General features: G+C 56.9%; 1 protein-coding gene across 3 annotated transcripts in view; it reads right to left on the bottom strand.

Annotated features, from left to right (window-relative positions):
• Nucleotides 1-17,732, bottom strand: part of ZMIZ1 (zinc finger MIZ-type containing 1) — a 232,916-nt gene that overhangs the window by 166,090 nt on the left and 49,094 nt on the right. The window lies entirely within an intron of this gene.

Raw genomic sequence — 17,732 nt, 5'->3', positions numbered from 1 at the left:
CTCTTGGTCCGAGCTGAGTCCTGTCCACATGATGACTTAATTAATACTTGCCTCTACTTCAATGCACTTTTTTTTTTTAGCTCTAATGAATCTGGCCTTGTCCAAAGGGAACATATCTGTGAAATCATTGGTTTGATATGCTAGTTATATATTTCTAATATACCTTAATAAATATACAACAAATGAAACAAACATCTATGTTCTTTTGGGTACTAATTCTAGAATCGTGTCACAGGTTACCAGAGTTATGTGGGCCAAGCTCTGGCAAACTCACTATCGTTTATCATCCCTCTCCTTGCACGGAAGGAGAAAGAGGCATGGGGGAGGGGTGGTTGGCCAGAGGAGTCCAAGAATAATAGGTTAGCAAATAAGGCCAAGGGAGGTAAGGGGGTCAAAAACATGGTATGCTGGAAGCTCTTCCTACTGTCCTTCCCAGCACTGGGCGAGACCATTCCTTTCCCCAAATGTGAATTTTGCCGTGAGAATCTAGGTGGACGGGCACAAGGCCTTGTGAGGTATTTGGTCTCAGGATGGGTCTCATATTCCAACGGAGGGCTACAAGCTGTGCAGAGGCCCAGGGTCCAGGCATCCTCTGCTCCTCTTCCCAGCAACTTCTGAGGCCTCTGGTTCACCTCCGCCCCCTTCCACCAGGCTCCCCCAGGCTGGCGTTGGTCAGCAGGGGCTAGAAGCTTAATCCCTTCTCCAGTTAAGATGTGGAAGCACAGAGCACACCCCTGAGCCCCGCAGCCTGAGCTCTCGCTCCTCGGCTCCCGTGGGCTCTTGGGTGGCCTCTGGCACTCTCTGGGCCTGGGTCTCCCCACATGTGCCTTGACGGGTAGACCCTGGTGATCCTGGAGGCCCTGCCTCACAGCTCGGGGGCTTCACTGAGCTTCTCCATTTTCTCCAGCTCGGGGACCCCTGGCTGGGCCCCGGTCCCATGCCCCAGCTGCCCGCCCCTCCCGCCCAGAACAGGATGTGGGTGTCAGGAGGTGAAGGAGAGTGTAGGGTCGGGGTGGGGAGTGGCCTCAGGACTCGACTTCCTGCAGCCTGATCGGTTTACCACAGTCAGTTGGGCCCAGGACCGCACAGCTGTGAGTTATAAATGTCCCTGTCAGAGCCCGGGCTGGGAGGCCCTGCTGCGGGTAGAGGCGCCAGGGCCCACGGCGCCCACTCCTCTGGGGGCGTCCCCAGGCGAGGGCCCATCCTCCAGAAGGCCCTCCCCAGGCGTCCAGCCCTCACGACCTCTGGGCTCTCTCAACCCCTCTCTGAGATGCCTGATGCGACAGGGTCTAATACCACCTCCCCCTGCCCACTCTTCACCCCTCCAGGTGCAAATCTTGTGGTTCCAGCTCCCTCAAGAGCTCTCAGAGGGCAGGGGCCATCCCAGGTCTCCACCTACCTGATACTAAACCTGGGGCTTGGCGCAAAGCCAGCCCCCTCGGCGACAGCCTCCAGGGCGACTGTTCCAACTCAGCAGCCTGCTTCCCACGGCCCCAACCGCCCCTTGTGCCTGCCCACCCAGCCCGCCCAGCGTGGGGGGAGGGAGGAGGCAGGGGATAGGGCTCCAGCCTGCAGTGCAGGGGCCCTCGGGCCCTGGGCACAGGACTCTGTGCACTGAACATCCAGGGTCTCCTTCAGGAGAGGGTCCCATTCTCCCTGCCTGCCCTCCTTGGGGCTCCCTTGACCTGGAGTGTGGGGTGTAGACCACAGTCTGGGCTGCATACACAGCTGTCCACAGGGCAAGAAGTTAGGTCCCTCCAGCCCCAAGGCCGCATCCATCCTCCTGGGGCGCCACAAGGTGGGCAGCACAGGGCCAGGCCCCAGAAATATAATCAAGGTAACGGGAATGAGCAGGGGACGGTCCAGGTTTGCAGGACCCGAAGCTTATACTATTTTGGATGTCCTCTTTAGAAATACATATACAATTACAAATGGTTTTTTGTTTTTTTTTTTTAGCTGCGCCGCGCATCTTGCGGGATCTTAGTTCCCCAACCAGGGATTGAACCCGGGCCCTGGCAGTGAAAGTGAGAGTCCTAACCACTGGACGGCCAGGGAATTCCCTACAAATACATACTCAGAATGAGAAAAGAAATAACAAATTCCTAGAGCCTTAGGAAGCCAGGCCCCTTTAAACAATTTACCAGAAATGCTTACACAGAAATGCTCCTGATGGCAATCTGCCACCCCTCCCCAGCTAGAACCCTCCCCAGCTGCCAGCAAAACGTCCACCTTCACCCAGGCGGTGCAGGGGCGGAGCCCGGGGGCTGAAGCTGCCTGAGCTTCCCATTAAGTCCACCTCTAAACAATAATAGTGCTGAAACTGATAATAGTAATTCCCAACATTAATGGGCCTTTATCTGGTACTAAGTCCTTTATGTGAGTTAACTCATTTAATCTCAACACAACCTATGAGATAGGTACTATACCTATTTTAACAGATGAGGACACAGATACAGAAAGGTTAAGAAAGCAGCCTAAGGTCACACAGCTAGGATATGAACCCAGATAACCTGGCCTTGGGGCTCTTATGAGCCCTCAACCACTCCTCTTTGCTACTGCTCTGGAGGGCCCAGGAGTTTCCCCTCCCTCAGAGGCTCCAACAGCAGCAGCGACCAAAAGGCCGACAGCTAAGCCCCCTTCTGATAAAACCGTTCATTCATTCCACGCCAATGCTTACACCCAGCACCAAGATCTTAGCTGTAAACAGGGGCCTCCTGCTTGCCTCACTCGGCCCAGGGCACACTGGGGTCCTCTCTGTGGGCAGAAGTGGGCACCCAACTTGACCTTCTAGGGCCAGGGGGTGGGGAGTGCCTGAGAAATGGGTCGGCCTGTCCCCAAAGAGACCCCAGCAGGGGTGGGAGGGGCAGGGTCTGTTGGAGATCACACAGCAAGCTGTCCCACCACTTCCTCATTTACAGACAAGAAAAAGGTGGCTTGGAGAGCAGTGACTTTCCGAGGGTCACCCAGCAAGTGGGGACCCCGCGTGAGGTTAGGGCTAGGCCCTGGAGGGGCGGGGCAGGTGGCCTGCAGCCTAGGGTGGCCGAGGCCCGGCGCTGGTGAGACAAGCTGTCCAGGCGGCAGTGGCGGGAGGAGGCCCCCTGCCTTTTGGCCTCCTGAGAGCAGCGCCTTTGTTCTCTCTTTGTTTTCCATCTGCCCGCGCCCCCGTGGCCTTCCAGGCTTCCCCTGATTGTGCACAGGGCGATAAAAGGGCAGATGAGCGGGAGATCTCTGGCGGCAGCGGGTCACCTCGCACAGACACCGTGGCGGCAGGTGGGAGGCCGAGGTGGGGGGGGGGGGGGCTGCGGGGCCGGGCCAGGAATCGGGCTCACCACCAGCTACACCGAGTGCTCCTCTGAGGGGTTCTGCATGTGGCTCTCAGAATCCCTTCAGCAACCCTGGGAGGAAAGCACAGCGATCTCCCAGTCTAGGAGGGGACTGATGCTCCAGAGAGCGGCAGCCAGGACCGGATCCCTGGCCTCGGGGATCTCCAGCGGGCCGTGCTGACCCTGGCCCTGACCTGCCTCCAAGCCCAGATGACACCTGGTCTAGTGGAAGCCGTTCTCCCTTTACGTCTAGAACTGGCTATTTTCAGACTGTCCAGGAAGAGAGAGTGGAGTAGTCAGAGAAAGAGTGGTGAGACTGGGTCTCGCCCACCAACGCCTGGGGAGGCGGGCCGGCCAGGGAGCCCAAGAAGTCACCCACACCTGGTCAGGCGGTATGAGAGGGAGCAGAGTCTGACTTCCTGGCCTCCCTGAAATGAGAGTCTCGTTTAAACTGCCTCTAGGGCAGAGGAGTCCTCTGTGGTGAGCTAATTCCCACTGACCGCAGGGCTGGGGAGAAGGGCATGATGCAGAGGTACTGTCGGCTTGGCCATGAGATGGGGCAGTGGTGGCCTACAGGCCAGAGACTGGCCAACCCTGCCCTCGGGTTCCTGCTGCTGACCCCGGCCTCGCCGCTTGGTCCCTGACCTGTGTTCTCAGACCCTCCACGAGTATGTCCCTGACTTCAGTTATTAGAAACTTTAAACCACATCATGTTTCATCTACATCTTTCACATATTGTCCTTTAAATCACTTTGCTTTGAACCCATCACTTTTGTTTTATTTAACCTCATCTAAAGCAATATTGTCTGTGAAATCACAGGTTTGATGTACTAATAATATTTGTTCGTAATTCACATGAAAATAAACACATAATGTTAAGATCTGAGATTCAGACCCTCACACGGGTCCCGGTGGTCTACAGCGTGCAAGGCCTGGGCTGGGAGAGTGAGCCTCGGTAAGCGAGGTCAGGAGGCTGTAGGACGGAGCCCTGGCTGGATGGGGAAGTGGGAGGAGGCAGAGGTTCCCAGAAGGGCATGTGGAGGGTTTGGTTTGGGCCATGGGCTCAGACCAGACTACTTCTTTCTTCCACTTGGGCTGGCCTTTGGTCCAGATATTTTTCCAGCTGCAAACAGAGCCTGCAAGTTCCTCCTGACAGTAGCTCTACAGAGAGGGAGCACTGGAGGAGGAGCCCAAACACCTGGGTCGGGGGTCCGTCTCTATCACTGTCTGACTTGGGGACGCTGGACCTCTCTGAGCCTCAGTTTCTCCATCTGTACAGAAACAGTGGATGAGCCAATGGTTCCTCCCAGCTTTATCGGTCAGACTGCAGCCCCCCTGAACCTTGGTGATGTGTGGTGATCCATGTGACCCCTGGGCTTCAGACAGACCCTCTAACCACCTATGTGGACCTCCCTGTACCCTTTCCTCCCACACCTGATCGGGGGCCTCAAGTGGCATCTGGGGTGCAAAGGGGAGACAGGGCCAGCCTGTGTGACAGCTATAAAATTAGATAATCAGCTAATCACCAGCAAATTAGCATCCCATCTTTACATAGAACAAATATAGTATTTACGTAAAAGTTGTTAGGAGTTTCTCTCTTTTTAATTAGCAGAAATAAATGCAAAATGAATGGTAATTAGGCAGCTGATGGATTCGGTAGTACAATTATGCTTGCAGCAGTGCCCCGGTCCTTAAATGCTGCGTGCTCCGAGGAATCAGAGGAGCCTATTTATATAGTTTATTTATAAAACAAAGTTAGCAGGAACAGAGGGGCGAGGCCTGGGCACTGCTGGGGGAGGGGTCGTGGCTGCAGGCGCAGAGCCCTGGGAGACGGAGCTTCTGTGCCCAGGGAATGGGGGGGATGGTGCTTAGCACTAGGCTGTGAAAGTGCACCACCATGGCCCCCACATGTCTATTTCAGGCCCCACATGTGTCGCCGGGAGTGGCCTCCCTGGCAGGAAGTAGGCTACAGCAGTGTGGAGGGGCTGGGAGCAGCTGTTCTGTGCACTCCTGTCTCTTTCCCTCCCCAGTCCCCACTTCTCTCTTCTTTGCTGGCCCTATCTCTTCACTAAGCACTTCTCTGTGCTGCACCCTGAGGCATATTCTCTATAACGTTCTCCCTTTCCTCCAGGAACTCAAGGGGAAGCAGGTCTAGGAAATAATGCACCCAAACACAGTGGGTTTAAGTTCCAGATCAGTGGAGCATCCAGTGGGAGGCAGAGGCAGGAGTCTTGAGAGGAGGCAGCCCAGAAGAAGAGACAAGAGTTGGGTTTTGCAGGATGCATAGGAGTTTCCTGAGAAGTTGGGAAGTAGCAAAAGGACCTCCATGTGCAAAAGTGGGGAAATAAAAATAGCATTCTGCAACTGGAGCAAAGAGGGCATCAGGGCCGTGGAGACTGGAGAAATAAGCAGGGGCCTCATTTCGATGAGTCTTGGATGCCAGGCTAAGGGTTTGGACTTAGTCCTAGAAGCTGTGGAAAGGTCTGAATCGAGGAAGTCGGGCAGCCCCTTCCCACTCACAGTTCTTTCCTGAGCATCCCCTCCCCCACCCCAGAGCCAGGGGGAGGGCCAGGTCGACAGGCCATTAGAGGCAGCTGGTCCAGCTCAGCAGAGCGAGCATGGAGCAGGAGACTAACCTGATTAGGAGGGACAGGAGGTTTGTCTGCGGGGAGGAAGGGAGGGAGGGTGACAGCTCTGAGGGCCAAGGGAAGGGGGGCACGCTGGGCCACTCTTGGGTCTCCTGAGTGAGGGGCCTGTCTTCCGCTACAACAGAGCCCCTGCCCTGCCCCCAACCCTAACTGCTGGGGGGGAGGGGAGCCAGCACTGCCCGAGAGACCTTGCCCCCCATCTGGGGTTCAAACCCCAGCTCCACCACTGCTTTGCGCTGTGACCTTGAAGAGCCATTCCCAACTCCGGGCCACATCTTTGTCTCTAAAACAAAGGCCTGAACTAGACTCAGGGAGAAGCAGTGGCCAGTTCAGCTCACAGCCCCATCCCGGAGAGTTTTACGGGCATGGGGTTAACTTTTAGGGATGTAGGTGAGGCAGGCACTCCAGTCTGCCCCAGTCCCAGCTGTTGCCTCCTGCCTTACCCCAGCCCAACTCACGGGCTTGTGTGGCTGCTGACCGTCCCTCTCCAGTGACTGCCCATGACTCAGGCCGCCCGGCTCAAAGTTGGGGAGAATAATTCCTGTCCACCCAAGCCCTGGCGTCACTACAAAACTCAAACAAGCCGTGATCCCGGCAGTGATCTGAAGGGCAAAGCCCTGAGCAGTGGTCTGACTTTGACACTGGAGGTTGGGAAGGGTTTCACAAAGGGAATTTTCACGCTCCCCAGTGGGGATAGCTCCCTCACCTCTGAACCGCCCCTTTAAAAAAGCAGCAACCCAGCAGCCCCATCAAGGTCTGGAAACCTGAGCTTTGCCTGATCTGTTATCTGCTGTCACTCAGGACCATGCTCTGAACTTGTAAGGGAAGACAAAGATCACACCGCACTGCTTCTCTGCTTTGTAAGTTGCGCTCCTGCCTTCGGCCAAAATCAATACAATTCCCCGCTATGACTGTTTCACCAGCACGAGGGGCCGGGCCCCTGGTGATGACATTCCACCCCTGGCGGAGGATGCTGAGGGTCCTGCTTCATCACACAGCCTCAGCCCCACTGCAGCAGCTGTGAAATGTCGGGTGGGCGTGGGGTGGTGATGGGGGGCAGTGTGGGCGGGGAACAAGGGGGCTGCCCAGAGCTGCTCTAAGTGCCTCTCCAAAGACAAGCCCAGTGCTATTCATCAACTGGTTTTCAGGGCTGTGAGAAATCAATGGCATTTGTGCTGCAAACTCATCATTAGGACAGGAAGGACTCTGCAATGGAATTGATTTGTTTAAATATAATATCACAGTTTAACAGAGAAGCGTGGGGGTGGGGAAAGGACCCAGGCAAACAAAACACAGGGACGGCCCAGAGGACCAGAGAGGAACCAGCTTTGAAAAATCTTCCAACACAGCGGCCCAAACCCACGCCACCCGCTGCCTCCCCCAAAACCCCGCGTGGAGGAGGCCGGAGTGGGCACAAGCCATGACCCAGCGGGAGGCGGTTCAGGCCCGGTCTCAGACGTGCCCTTCGTCAGCCGGAGGATGCACCCAGGGGCCTAGCTGGTCACTGCTGTGTTGTTCCTGCAGGTGACTTTGGCTCCATAGAGTGTCCGTTCAACAGAACAAACTTTCATCAGGCACCTACTGTGCTTGAGGCACCTGTGAGGGGCCGTGGGGGAAACAGAGGATAAATCCTGGGCCCAGCTCCGACGGACAGGGTGCATAAGGCAAGTATGCAGGTGACAACACGAGGCCAGGGAGGGCTGGGCTTCCTGGGATTTTAGGAAATGAGGGAGAGAAGTGCTGCGAAAAAAAGGGCAAAAAGGGCATAAAGGGGACCGTGAGGGGCAGAAGTGGAAGGTGCATTCAAATAACCAGGAGGAGCCCATTTGGAGGAGAGGGTCCTCGTCTCGTGGATACGGTACCCGCCAGCCTGAGGATGATGGTGTTGATTAGCGGTCCCCCACCTTTATTGGCACCAGGGACCAGTTTCGTGGAAGACGATTTTTCCAGGGACGAGGGGGTGGGGTGGCTCAGGCGGTAATGCGAGCGATGGGGAGCGATGGGGAACAGCAGATGAAGCTGCTCTAGAAGCTCGCCTGCTGCTCACCTCCTGCTGTGTGGCCCGGTTCCTAACAGGCTGAGGACTGGTATCAGTCTGCAGCCCAGGGGTTGGGGACCCCGGTGTTGATGATGACGAAAGCTGGCTTTATTGATCTGAAAATATTCCAGGGTCCCACAAACATGTGTCATTTCAATGAATCTCACCATCTTGTGGAGAAGGAACTATTATTACCCACATTTCACAAGAGTTAAGTGACTGCCTGAGGTCACACAGCTAGTAAGTGATGGAGCTGGGGTCAGACCCCAGAGACTGTGCACTAACCGCTGTACCTCCTGCCCTCACTGGGGCTTGTCGTCCATGTGAGCTGGGGAGAAGATGGCTTCTGCCCACCGGGAGGCTGGGGCATGAGATGCACTGAGCAGTTCAAGGGGGAGTGTGAGGAACGGTGTGGGGTGGGCAATGCACCGGGCTGATGTCCTAGTCACAGGTCCTGTACCTACAGTCTGGGTGAGGCTGGAGCACTGGGTGCAGACCTGGCCTGGCACTCAGGGTGCCCGGATACCTCACACACCTCCTCTAACCTCTCCCAGAGGGCGGGAGTCCTGGGTAGGGAAAGCAATGGGCTGGGTCCTGGAAAGGCACGTCTGGGGCGAAGAGACCCCCATCCCCACCCCTCCCAGGCCAAGAGAGGCTCAGCCTTCATCTGAGGGTGGGGACGGCTGACTCAGTCCTTGGGGAAGGACCAGCAGCTCTGGGCAGCCTCACTGAGCTCAAGAAGGACCTTAATGTCAGCCTCTGAATTTGCACTTTATTCCTGGTGGCAGTGGGGAGCCAGGGAGGGTAGTGGCAGACTGGGAAGGGCTCAGTAACTGAGAGGCAGGAAGAGAGTAAGACCTGAGAGCCAGCAGAGGATGGGGGCGCTGAGGGGGACACAAACTCAGAGATGGCTCGGAGGATCTAATCAACTGTGGGGGGAGGGAGAGGAAGGTGCCAAGGACGACCCGGGCATCTCCCCCAGCCCTCTGGGGGCTTGGACGCCCAGCTTCGCTGAACCAGCGGCTGCCTGAGTCAATACGAATTGACCAGGACCCCAAGGAGCACTGGGCCCCTCCCCCCAGGAAGCCCTGACCTGGGGGAGGGCGCTGCTGGCCGGCAGGCCGCCACCAACTCCGCTCTGTCCCACTGCTGACCTTTCTCCTGTGTCAGCAGTGCTCTCCATCAATGCACCGGAAGGGCCGGTGCAATCTCTCTCAGCTGCCTGGGGCCAGGGCTGGGGGCGGGGGCTCACTCAGTCTTCCCTCTCTTAAGGAAGAGGTCTCTAAAGCCTCTCTAGAAGGCTGGGAGCAGAGGTGCCAAAGCTCTCAGTGCAAATCGGGGAGCCTGAGGCTGGTGAGGGGCAGCTCAGGACCCACCAGCCAACTGTAGGCACAGCCCTGGGCACAGAGAGCCCACGGGGTGCGACCCCCACCCCTCCAGCTGGCTGAGGGTAGGAAGCTGGATGGCGAGACTGCAGTCAGGCCGCAGTGGATGATGGGCAAGGATGATCTGGCGAGAAGAGGCACCTATAAGGTGTGGGAAGGGAGCAGGGGCAGGACAGGGCTGAGCCTGAAAGCCGAGGAGGGGGGCCAGGGGGGCCAGTGGGTATAGCAATGGAATGGAGGATTAGATGGGGCTAGCTCGTCAACTGTCCCTGTGGGCCTGGAACTGAGAGGTTTCTAGGATGTGAAATTTTCAGTGCAAAGCCGAATGGCTGATCACCTAGCAGGGCTGAATCTGAATTCTGGTTTTCAGCGCTATCACTTTCAGACTGTACCACCTCTCTGGGCCTCGGTTTTCTTCATTTGGAACATAGAGCTTATAGGAGTACCTTGTGTAGGACTGTCACGAAGATTAAGTTAAATAATGTCAGTAAAGTGCTTAGCCTCTGACACAGCATCTGATAACAATCATTCAACCAAGGGCAGTGGCCACTGTTATTACCACGGATGGCTACGACTAGTCTGACCACTACAAGGACCAGCGAACACACGCCAAGGGCTCACCCCATGCCAGGCTCTGTCCTAAGCACCGTATGGACAATGCTAATTTAATCTCACAATGCTTATTGGGAGGGGCCGTTATTATCCCCATTTTCAGATGAGGACACTGAGGCATGGAGGGGCTAAGCCACCAGCCCAGGTTCTCACAGTGGGCGAGAATGGAGCCCAGAAAACCACTTCCATTTCCATGGGGCTGACCCCACAGCCAGGGACTTGTGGGCCAATGCCAACACAATTCTGATCACACTGACCGAGGGCAAGAAGTGGACAAACACTCAGGTGGGGCAGGCCACTCTGGACATGCAGAGGAACGGGCAAGGGACCCCTGTTTTTGAGGAGATCAAGTCCCCAGTCCTCAGCCTGGGTCTTTAAGACCTTCCTCTTCGAGTCCACACACATCAACCATATGTATGAAGTTTCCAGGGTTGATTTACACAGCAAGAGAAAGGAAAGCCCCCAGAGGTGCTCAGGCTTTCTCCTGGCTGGGCGGCAGGCAGCTCTCTTGATCTGACACCTGCATGTTACCCCACTTCATTCTTGTAATGACACTACAAAGTCAGGTATGATGCCCATTTCAGAGATGAGAATACTGAGGCTCAGAAATGCGCTAAGTTTGCAGAGCTGGATTTAAACATGCCCAGCGACAAAGTCTGGGCTCCTCTTGGCTGCAGGATGAACATGCAGTATGAAGGCAGGAGACCACACCTTGGACATCTGTGTTGGGCGTGGTACAGGACTCAAGGTGAGCACTGGATAACTCTGAGGAGGAGGGGTATTGGGAGAAACTCCAGCAGCTCAAGGAAGGGGCTCAAGCATCCAGGGGCAGAGTGGCCAGTCTGGCAGGGTACTAGACCCAGGGAGAAAACAGGGTTTGGGCAGGGGCCTATCACCCCAATACCTGGGGGATAGTTAGGCCTTGCAGAGACCCCTCTTCAGGCTCAGGAGCTGAGCATGCAATGCTATCCCTGCTCTGACCCCTAGGAAGTCCTTGGCACAAAGAACCGAATGCTCACAAAGCAATTAGCTTCCAGCACCCAGGAAAAAGGTCGCCAAGGCAGGCAAGCAGGCGCTGGCTGGGCAGGGGCCCTGAAAAGCTGGGCCCAGTTATTTTTAGCTCAAGATTCAAGATTCAAGAGGGAGGAGGCCCACCTCCCCACCAGGTAACTGTCAGCACTACTGGTGGACCCGCCAATTAAAGTAGCTGGAGCCGAGGAGGAGAGACAGTGACTCGGGGCTTCTCTCTTGGGCTCCTCGCCCCCCAGAAGCTCTCTTCCTCCACCTCCTCTTCCCAAGCCCTGGAGCGTCTTCCTGTGGCCCTGAAAAGAAACCGTGGCTCCGTCCCCAAAGGAGCTTGACTAGGGCCTGGAATCCCGGGCGAGTCTTGCCTTGGCCACGTGATGCTGGCCAAGTCCCATGCCATCTCTTCTCTAATTCCTCCCTGGAAAATGTGCCCCTGCTAAGCCCACCTGCTATTTTGAGGGTGCAGGAGCCAGGGCTCAGGAAGAAGCTTTGCCATGAGGGCAGCTCGCCCTTCCTGCTGTGGAAGGGCTGTTGTATTATCCCAGAAAAGAATTCTGGGCTTCCCGAGTGGGAACCCAAGCTGACAGAGCCGGAGCCAGCTGCTGTGCAAACTGCTGGGGGGATGTATGAAATCTTGGGTACCAGGAGTTGAGCTCCCAGGCCCATGGCTGCTGCTCTGCTGATAGGAAAGGTGAGAGAGAGGCCACCTTGGGTCAGTGGAGGCTCAGCGAACACAACCTGGGCTGAACCCAGGGCTACAGGGAGGGGCTGCACCCGTGGGGGCACCAGGAACCCACAGCGCCTGCAGCAAATCACAAGCCTGGTACAGCACACGTAGCTCAAAGGCTCACCACCTCCTCTCTGTCAGGCTCTGAGCGCACCCAAAGCCTCGGGGAGGGCCACCTACTCCCATCCTTGCCCCACACAGCTTCTCTAGAAGAAGGAAGGAGGCAGCTGGTCACAGGAAGGAGAAGGGAAGCCCATCTCTCAGCCCACCCCCCTCCCCTGCCAAACTCTCAGCTCTGGAGTCCACCCTGGGTGTTGGACTCTTAGCCTGCAGGAGAGTCTGCCCCAGGGGCTGAATCCCCCATCACCCCAGGCTGAGGGAGACCCACCAGCTCCCAGGGGAGCCTAGGATCCTGGCACCTGCTCACACCCTCCCCAAAAGCAGGCTCTCCCACTGAGGTGCTGCCCTGCTGTGGCTCCCAGGTGCCCAAAGCTCCGAGGAGATCTGACAGAAACAGGCACAGAAGTGGGCAGTGAACCTCTCAGGGATGTTTAGCACATTAGAAACACAGTACAAACTTCCTCCTCCTTCTACCATCTGGCCTCTAGGGGGCATCTCCAACCTTATTTCCTTCACTGCCCAGTCTTGGCTCTCCATCCAGCCCCACTGAATCTGTCCCCAGCGTGCCTGCCTCAAGGCTTTGGCCCAGCTGGACCCTTTGGTTAGAATGCTTTCAGTTCACAATCATGTTCATTCTTCAGGAACCAGCTGGGACTCCCCCTCCTCCAGGAAGTCCACCCTGACTCCTGAGTCCCTCGGAACCCCTGGAACTCACCCTAGGTATCACAGACCCAGCAGCCTCCCGCGGACTGCAGGCCACTGGGCACACTGCTGTGGCTCAGCCAAAGGGGCTGATGAGGGGCACGGGTGGCCCCTGGTTTTCCAGAGTCCACTTTCCTTCCTCACCCCCTTGCATCTTGTCAGCTTTCCAGTCGGGGCCTGACTCCAGAGCATTCTCTCTGCCCTGGCCTCTGGGCCTGCAATCTCCAGACCTCACTGGGCTCTCTGGGTAAACAGATGGGAGGAGAAGCCCTGATGGTAGCAGGTCTTGGCAGGAGGTAGTGATTACAAGAGGCGGAGTACAAACGAGGCTTAACAGAGCCAGGTCTGAGGGCGCCCTGCTCAGCTCTCCACAGATCCCCAGAACTTCCCCAGCCCCACACTCTGCGCCCCCAGCTCCTCAGGGGTGGGTCCTGCCTTTCTGCAGACACCACGCCCCATGGCCGGGTCATGAGCACCGCTGTAGGTCTTGGGCCCTGCTGGCGTCTACACCCGCCATGCATCTGAAGCAGTTTAGGGTGGCAGTGAGCTCAGCTGAAAGCCTGGAGTGCCATGCTGGGCCACTTCGGGGTGTACCCTCCTACCTCTGAGCCTCAGTTTCCCCATCTGTACCATGAGAGACTGGGCCAAATGATTTCTAAAGACCGTTCCTCTCCCAGGTGGCCGGGATGCTATGATTCAAATAAAGAGGCCACCCTTGCAGCCCCACCCAGTGTCTGCTCCCTCCCCGCGAGGTCACGGAGGTTTTGAACCTAGGACACAGGGCATGGGCGTGGCTGTCCTCACCCTAAGTGTGTGGCTCCTGAACCAGAGGGAGACAACCTCCAGGACTCAGTGGGACGGGGGCGGGGGGACGGTGAGCAAACATCAGGGGGAGGGAAAAGCACCCGTGCTGAGTAACACCCAAGGAATCCTTCTCAGCGTAGTTTACCAAATCCCAGTTTGTCCTCGGAGAGCCCTGTTGGTGGCCGAGGTCAGGGATCTCTGGGGTGTGAGTGCAGCCCCACACACCTACATGGGTGACCACACACAACGGCAAGGCTCCCACCAGACTCTGGGAGAACCGGGGGTACCAGACCAGCTGCCCCCTCACCCCTCAAAAGGATGCCTCCTGTCTAGCCCGTCGGCCTCCTGCACCTGCCATGATGATGTTGCGTGACCTTGGGCTGGGCTCTGGGCCTCTCTGTCCCCACCATGTCACTGAACAGGTTTGTCCATGTCTCCCTTCCAGCCCCACCTCTGGGCTTATGTCAGACCTGCATCAGGAAGGGGTGCAGACAGTGGCAACAGAAGGCGGCACCTGGGCTCTGCTCTGGGGCAGCTTTGCATTTCGAAGACTGGCTTTCCCCTGGGAAAGAGCCCCAGCCCCTGGCCCACGAGAGGCCCCACAGGTGCCTGGGTTGGTGAAGAGGAGTCAGGAGCTGGAGGTCTGGCCAGCTGGAGTACACAAGCCCCAGCCCTGTCCCTCCCTGATCGACAGTCTCTGCGTGAGCTGTGAGCCCCCGCTTGCAGGCCAGGGCCAGCCCACCCCTCATGGCCTTCACAGAGGAGCTGCCACTTCTCCACGGCCCCTTTTGGCTCCCTACTCTCTGCAGGACCAAGGTCAAACTCTGTGGCCCCCAGGAGCTGCCTCAGCGCCTGCTTCCAGTTGTGGCTGAATGAAGCTTCCTCTCCAGATGGACTCCAGACCTACCCCATCAAGTTGTGCAGAAACCCCAGGAAGACCCTATTCCTTCACTCCTCTGTGTAGGGATCTAGCCCCCTCCTCCAGGCAGTCTCCCCTGGCTGCCTCCTCCAGCATGGGGGAAGAGCTGCCCATCCCAACTCCTACTGCCTTCACCCGCTGAGAGCACCCACCTAGCACACGCTGCACTGTAGACTGTGTGACCTCCACTCAAGCCCAGGGCTGTGCTCAGCCGATGCTCAAAGATTCACCTTTGAATGCCAGTGCCTAGCACAGTGCTGGAGCCCAGTAAGTGTTCGACCCACTGTGGCTGATGGAGTGAATAGTTCACCCAGCAAACACACATGTACCTACCAGAGACAGTTTGATGTAGTGGGGAAAACACATATTATTGTGTCAGGTAAAACTGGGCTGAATCTCAGCTCCACCAAAAGCTCTGTGACCCTGGATACATTTCTTAACCTCTCTATGCTTTATGAGTTTCCTCTTCCACACAGTGGGATAATCCCAGCTTCCCTGGGTTGTTGAGACCCTTGAGAACATCGCAGGTTGTGAATCCTGACCTGTCCCAGCGGAGCCTCTGGCTTTATAGACCAATGAACAATTGTTCAGAGAGGGACAGCGACTTGTCCGAAGTCACACAGCAGGCCTGCAGCAGGACCGAGGCTTGAACGAAAGTCCTGCTCAGAGAGCCCGTGAGCACAGTGGCCCACCCTGCTGACCCAGAGGGCATCCCACATCGGGCAGGAGTGGCCAATGGGCTATTTCCAGCTCCAGGTTGGGGTAGGGGCTGCAGGGTGAGGGTTGGCTGCAGAGGCAGGGGCTGGAGAGGCCTCCTGGGCTGCAGGCAACAAATTCCGGGGAGTGAGAGGAGGGTGTGCATTCTCAGCTGGCGCTGGATACTGACAGGTATGCCACATGGGGGCCCTGGGATCCCAGCTCTGTGTGGCCACGGCCAGGCCCCCTGTGAGGTGGGCTTGGCATTCAAGGTCTTCAAAGCCAGCCCCAAACCCGCCTTGCGACATGTAGCCCTGGAAACCTGTTGACTGACAGCTGATGGTGTTCATGCTGTCAGCATGCAGCCACAAACCCGGGGCTGGAGGGGCTGGCCAGGGAGTGTGGCTGTCACCCCAGGTCCCTGCCCACAGAGCTCTCATCAACAACTGTCTGGGATCACCGCATATGAAACCCAAATCCAGGCCAACCCCAATCCTCGCTGTCCCCCTACAGCCTCTCTGAAATGACAATCCAGCCAAGTCCCTCCCTGTGTGCCCACACCCCTGGGGATCAGCTCCAACACTCACCCCTGCCTGCTCACCCACCGTCAATGCATACGCTGTGGAGCGCTAGCCTGGTCCCAGGCACTGCTGCAAGGGTTTACATGGCTGACTTCACTGAACTCCTCACAACTCGGTGGGGTCGGTTCTATTATTATCCCTATTTTACAGATGAAGAAATGAGGCACAGAGAGGTTAAGGCACTCATCTGAAGTCACAAAGAGAGTAGTGTGGCAGTGTTGGAAAATCCTAAAGCTGAGGCCCAGAGTCCATACCCTTCACCACATCAGTGCCCTGTGCAGTCATCCACCAAAGCTGTTCTGAGTACCTTTTATGGAGTGCCAGCCAGACGGGGCAGCTGTCGTGCCCCTGACGGGTCATCCTCTGCGTCCAACCTTGCTGGTTGTCACGTCCCAGACCAGTTGGGGCCTTCTCACCTCTGTTTGCTCTGGGCCTCGCCTGAGCCTCACACACAGGCCTGGCTCCAGTCCACCAGGCAGAGGGAAGCGGGCCAAGTCACCCACAGGTAGGGGCAGGGCTGGGGCTTGTGTACTCCAGCTGGCCAGACCTCTGGCTCACTGGCTCCTCTTCACCAACCCAGACACCTGCGGGGCCTCTCGTGGGCCAGGGGCTGGGGCTCTTTCCCAGAGTGGAAGCCAGTCTTCCAAAATGCTGAAATGTGAAGCTGACCCAGAGCAGAGCCCAGATGCCACCCTCTGTTGCCACTGCCTGTACCCCTTCCTGATGTGGGCCTGACATCAGCCCAGGAGCTAGGCTGGGGGTTGAACTTCTGAGTCTCTGTTTTCCAGTCCGGTAAAGGGAATAGGACCTTTCAAGGGCTTTCTCATTGGTCTGATGGGGTGTGAAAGAGCTTACACACTGTAGAGAACTCTACAGTACAAGAGGTCATTGTAGCTACTGGAGGGGTCACAGGGCAAAGGTCGGGAGGGAGGGGCTGGGGTCAGAGAAGGCTCCATGGCATCTGACCCGTTGGAGTGAGTCTGCCAAGCAGAGAAGGGCAGGCAAGGGGCAATGAGGCAGAAGACTCTGCAAATAAAACACAGAGCAGCCCCCAACCCCCTCTGCCCCTGTGGATTTGGAAAAGCACAAAAAGACCAGGTTTCCGAAGTATGCAGGGACAGGGCCGAAAAGGTAGACGGGGTACATCAGAGAACCCTCAAACACCACTGCCTGACAGGAGGAGCTGTAATCCCACCCTCACTGAAGCCACTGAACCTGGATGCTTGAGACAAGCTGCATGCTGGCACCGCTGAGGCTTCTGCTGCTGGGGGGAGGGCAACATCTCTCCCTCGGGCAGATGAGACTCACAGGGTGATGGGGGACTTGCCCAAGGTCACTGGGCCAGTCAGTGGCTGGTGGAGCCTGCACGTGAACTCAGTTCTTCACTTAATCCAGGCAGGGCTGGCTTCACGGGCAGCTGCATGGGGCCCCAAGCTCAGAGGGACCCACTTTCGTTTACTGCTCTGGGGCCACCCTTGTGAAATCCTTAATAATTCGTGGACAACAGGCCCCACAGTTTTGCACTGGGCCCCGCAAATTATGTAGCCGGTCCTGATTCTAGGAGATTCTGATAGGCACTTTTGGGAGAGGAGGCAGAGGGCCAGTGAATGAACTGTCACTTTTCTGGGACTTTGCAAGAGCCGGGCCCTCTGCTTGGTCTTCCCTTTTTCCCTTGACATCAACCTAGCAAATTTCTCCTTACCTTCCAATGCCCAGCCCACCTGTCACCTCCTGGGGATCCTTCCCAGATCTCTTCCCCATATACAGACCTGACCCCACATACCAGGCAGAACCCACACTTCCTGCCTTGGTCCCACGCAACAAGCCTGCTGATGGGTGTGCAAGCAGCACCTGCCTCCCCCAGGGCTAGGGCACCCCAGAGCTTCCTGCTGACCAGGTTTCCAAAGGACCATGCTAAGGACATTTTACAAAGGGGTCTCAGAGAGGGAGTGATTACATGATGCCCAGACAGTGGACCCCAGAGAATAACCCACCTTTTTACTTGCAAGAAAATGGACACTCTTTGGCCTGGGAAGACTGGGCCAGGCTAAAGCTAGGAGCCAGGATCCCCCTTGGGAAAATCCTCCAACTTGGAGGGGCCCTGCCGGGAAGAGGGAGGGGAGGGAAGAGGAAGTCTTGAATCTGGGGTGC

The sequence above is a fragment of the Eschrichtius robustus genome, chromosome 7 (genome assembly GCF_028021215.1).
Source record: "Eschrichtius robustus isolate mEscRob2 chromosome 7, mEscRob2.pri, whole genome shotgun sequence".
NCBI lineage: Eukaryota > Metazoa > Chordata > Mammalia > Artiodactyla > Eschrichtiidae > Eschrichtius > Eschrichtius robustus.
Note: the sequence above shows the minus strand (reverse complement) of the source record. Positions and strands in the feature narration are given on the sequence as shown.